This window comes from Conger conger, chromosome 17 (assembly GCF_963514075.1).
Source record: "Conger conger chromosome 17, fConCon1.1, whole genome shotgun sequence".
Taxonomy (NCBI): Eukaryota; Metazoa; Chordata; class Actinopteri; order Anguilliformes; family Congridae; genus Conger; species Conger conger.
Genome location: NC_083776.1, coordinates 40,238,204 through 40,243,027, shown reverse-complemented (window position 1 = coordinate 40,243,027; position 4,824 = coordinate 40,238,204). Strand labels below are relative to the sequence as shown.

Sequence of the window (4,824 nt, the reverse complement as noted above, 5' to 3'; positions counted from 1 at the left end):
TTACCTGTGCCACGTACGGTGCTTCTCATCTACTTCCCCAATCTCTAAGCATGCAAAATGGCCAGACACATACAATAAGCGAGGCACCGGAGCACTAAATTACATCGCCTCGCCAAGGTAGCAAACGAGCTAGCTACAGCCGGCCTAGCACGTGGAAACAGTTTGCTCAGTAGCTGGATAATCCTCGCACAGCTGCCAAGCCTTCCAGAAAATGCAATAAATAGCCTACACGACTGTATTTACGACGTGTATCAGGAATAATCTTGTTAACAAGGGGGTTACTGTACGACGCGGAGGCGAAGGACTATGGCCACCAGTCGTTAGCTAGCAAGCGAACAAGCTAATTCCACACCAAGTTAACGTGACATGCGGACCGCCTACAGCAGGCAACCTTACCCGAGAGACGTCCGGCCGCAGTAGCACTGTTTTATGTGAGCACGCGTCCATATTGCACCGAACTGAAACAAGTGAAACTATTTGGAAAAATACAATATTATCTCCCGTAGGCGACGAAGCCATCTGCCCGTGTAGGCCGAGTGCAAATACAGGCGTGGCTACGCAAAACTTTATTTGTGTACCACGTTACAGACAGAACTACAACAGGGTGTGTCTTACGATTTCTTTTTAAAATGTCTACGGATTTGGAGTCGCGAAGACCCATCGGCAGGCTATTCCAAAGGCTAGAGCAGTAATAACCAAAAGACGCTGCATCACCATATGCCTTTAGGTTCTAGCCTCCGGGACAAGACTGTGGGCTATTGTGAAGCCTTCAATCTAATTTCGTTTTAAATTTCGTAAGACATGCATTTTTAATGAGACATCTGGAATATACCCCATGTACAAAGTTCCTTTTTTATTTTATTTTTTACTGTACTCAGAATGATATACCTGATCTTCATTCAGAACTATGTAAAGGGGAAAAAACGCGAATGGTTTTCAATGCTGCGAATGTTTCACCCAACAGAATTCACACAGCATTGCGGTTTCCCGTTCTTTCTTTTTCACATTACATTACATTACATTGCAGGCATTTAGCAGACGCTCTTATCCAGAGCGACGCACAATGAAGTGCGACGAGGACCCTGGAGGACAGACATTCTCAACAAAATAACACCGTGCCACTGTGTAGGCCTTCCTGAGGATGACGCTTTTATCCAAAGCTACCGACAAGTCCTGATGTGTGTTTCTATCGGGATGTGCGGTGTACCTACAGGTTCAAAGACAAAATAAAACCAGTCTACAATACAACTTATGTATTTTCATAACTCGAGAAATATACCTTACATTCCCAACAAAATAACACCGTGCCACTGTGTAGGCCATCCTGAGGATGTTAGGTTGAGTTGCCACAATGCTAGCAAATAAATAAATAAATAAATAAATAAATAAATAAATAAATAAATAAATAAATAAATAAATAAATAAATAAATAAATAAATAAATAAATAATCATTTGTTATTTAGCAGACGCTTTTATCCAAAGAGACCTACATGTCCTGATGTGTGTTGTACCTATAGGTTGAAAGACAAAATTAAACCGGAAACCAGTCTACAATACAACTAATGTATTTTGATAACTCGAGAAATATACTTGCCTGATGCAACTCAAAGTTACAAAATTCACCCAACTTTGCTGTTTCACTTTTTTTTTTTCTTCTTCTTTATTTTGGTTCATTTAACATTCCCAACAAAATGACACCGTGCCATGGTGTAGGTCATTCTGAGGATGTTAGGTCTAGTTGCTACAATGCAAGCTATAAATAAATAATCATTTGTTATTTAGCAGACGCTTTTATCCAAAGCGACCGACAAGTCCTGATTAGACTAAGCAGGAAACAGCCCTGGAGCAATGGGGTGTTAAGGGCATCCCCCAAGGGCCCAACAGCTGTGCGGATCTTATCGCAGCTACACCGGGGCTCGAACCGCCGACCTTGCCACTGCACTACAGGCTGGCCTCTTAAAAGTCAAATGGATTTGGCCACTTTACCGATCTTCTCTGTTCCAATGTTCCAATATGTTCCAATATTGGAGCCAATCAGATGGCCGGATTTGTTCCAAATTGAACACGTGTTTGTTCCAAATTCATCACGTGTTTAGCCGGCCAATTGTAGCTCTTCCTCCGTTTTGACTCAAATCGGCGCGTCGGCCATTGCTCCCGCATCGGTGAAAGGTAAGCTTTCAATGCGTTTTCTAATGAAATTTTTATTAAAATGAGAAGAATCATTTGTATTTTCATGTTAGCGATGGTCAGAGCAGGCTAGCTAGTTGGCTTTCGCGCTGTTCAATACGTTTATCGTTGCTGTTAATACACAGAACGAATGAATGAAAGAACTTTCCAGCTGTATAAACACATCATGTATGTATTTTTACATTAGAAATATATCGTAAGACAAAGCTGGCATGTCGCACATTTCGTTTTAATTACAAAACGTAATATTCTCTGGCTTGCAAGGCGGATAGCTGCTTGGCTATCTACCTACCTACCTCCATACCTCGATTCAGCGTGTGACTATACGAATAATGCAGCCTAATTACTCCCCCAATTTAATCATTTCTGTCGAAATGTTTTAAAAAGTGAGTCATTTCAGTGGTATAGTGTAGCTAGCTAGCTGTGGTTAGGTCTGTCAACTACTACATCTTGGTAGCCCCTGTGAAGTTAAATTAATTATTATTATTATTATTATTATTATTATTATTATTATTATTATTATTACTTTTAAATACTCTGTGTCACATAGCATGTTCATAAATCTTGTGATAAGCATGTTTTTCCTGTGTGCACAGCCTCACATTGCAGGGAACCTCAGTCGCAGACGGGCCGGGCGCTGCAGGACATCAGCTTGGACCATGACACTGCGAACATCTTAGACCAGGACACATGCCTCCCATGGGCATGCTCCATTTATTCTACTTATTTATGTGATTAAAATATCAGACCAGTGATCATTCTCATGTGACCGCGATAGCAGTCACTCTAGAAGCCAGTGAAAAATATATTTTCATACATATTGAACAGCAGAAAAACGCTCAGCTTTTAACACTAGGCGTCAGCATAGCTCCAGTTTAAGTTTGAGGACGTGCAAATCAGTCCTTGTTTTGTTTGATGGCAGTTTATTATCTACTGTTGGAACAATTGCCGAATTTAGTTGCAGCAACAAGTAGGTCCCCATTCACGTCCATCTCTTGTACTCATGACATTTCTCCATGTTCTGCTGTGAACGAGTTGTGCCATATTTGTATTGTCATTATTATTATTATTATTATTATTATTATTATTAATAATAATATAATCATTTTTAAAAATCACAACGGTGCTCCCTTTCTGCATTTTGTACTATCAAATAAAATTTCTGCCTGGAAAAGAAATGAAATTGGACAATGAGTAGCAAAACATTCTCAAGAACTGAATTCGAGTTTGCTAGACCTGGATATATGAACAGTCACAAAATATTAGGAGATACCCTCGTGATACTCAGTGTCGTCAGAGTAACAGACAACAGCGATTCGTCTCATTTAAAGTTTTATTTACAATATACACTCAAGGTGGTGTGCAGTGCACAAAGAAACATTTGCATCAATCAACGGAGGGGGAAAAAAGTGCCAAGTTGCAAGTCTAAAGCAAACAACCATCCAAAAATGAGCCCTTGCTCTTTGAAATTGGGGTTTATTTGATCAGAGGGAAGATGGCCAGCTACTGGCCCACCAGTGGGCCACACAAGCATACCACACCTCACGCAGAGCATCCGCCCATGTCCAGGCACTTGTCCGCTGGCGTATGAAGCCTTTTTCAAAGACGAGTCACCTCAGTGGCCTGTTGTACTCCTTGAAATGGGAACAATACAGAGAACCTGTTCTACTCTTTAAAATAGGACCGAGATGGATATTTTATTTAAAAAAAAAAAAAAAAAAAAGGTCGGCAGAGATGGAGATTCTATTTTTAAAATAGGAGTTTCACTTTATTAGGTTTATCTCTACACTCGTACTTAAGACCACCAATTTGCCGTGACGTCACAGTAGCCTGTGCTATCACAACAGCCGTTGCCCTCTAGCGGTTCATACACACTCAGTGACCACTTTATTAGGTACACCTGTCCACCAGCCTGTAAATGCAAATATTTGGCCCACCCATTTCCTGTGCCGTCACAATAGCCTGTGATGTCACAATAGCCTCTGCCCTCGAGCAGAGTTAGTGGACACTCGGTGACCACTTTATTAGGTACACCCGGACAGCAGCTTGTATAAATGAAAATAGAACTTTCTGTTTTACAAAAATCACAAAACATGTTACCCTGGAGCTCAGGTAAGGCACAGAATCACCAATAAATGTTACCTGGACCTCAGGCAAGGCACAAAATATGCACCGCTTCACAAAAAATGTTACCCAGAGCTCAGGTTAGGCATGAAAATATCAACTGGTGCGCAGGTAAGGTTAAAAATATAGAACGCTTCACGAATTTGCGTGTCATCCTTGCGCAGGGGCCATGCTAATCTTCTCTGTATCGTTCCAATTTTAGTATATGTGCTGCCGGAGCGAGCACAAGAGACCTACCTGAGCCTGCGCTACCTAAGGGGCGGGTTCTGGCCATGGTTCGCAGTCATGGACTGAGTGCGAAAGCATGCATAGCACGCGTGTGTGCCTCGTAAGGACAGCCTAAACTGGCAGCACTTACAAACAAGACAAATCTGCATCAGGAGGTTTATCAAACACAACCTCTCATGTTGAGCTGAACACATTTAGACATCAATGTCCCTCCGAGGCAGGCAAATGGAGTCCACGGATGTGCGCTGCCGACTTATGCAGCCGACTGCCTCGATCCTGCTATT

General features: G+C 41.7%; 1 non-coding gene across 1 annotated transcript; it reads right to left on the bottom strand.

Moving 5' to 3' along the window:
• Positions 1-4,431: 4,431 nt before the first annotated feature.
• LOC133117298 (U6 spliceosomal RNA) lies at positions 4,432-4,538 on the bottom strand. Its single transcript, XR_009706079.1, has one exon. It is a non-coding gene; the product is annotated as a U6 spliceosomal RNA (small nuclear RNA).
• Positions 4,539-4,824: the final 286 nt, after the last annotated feature.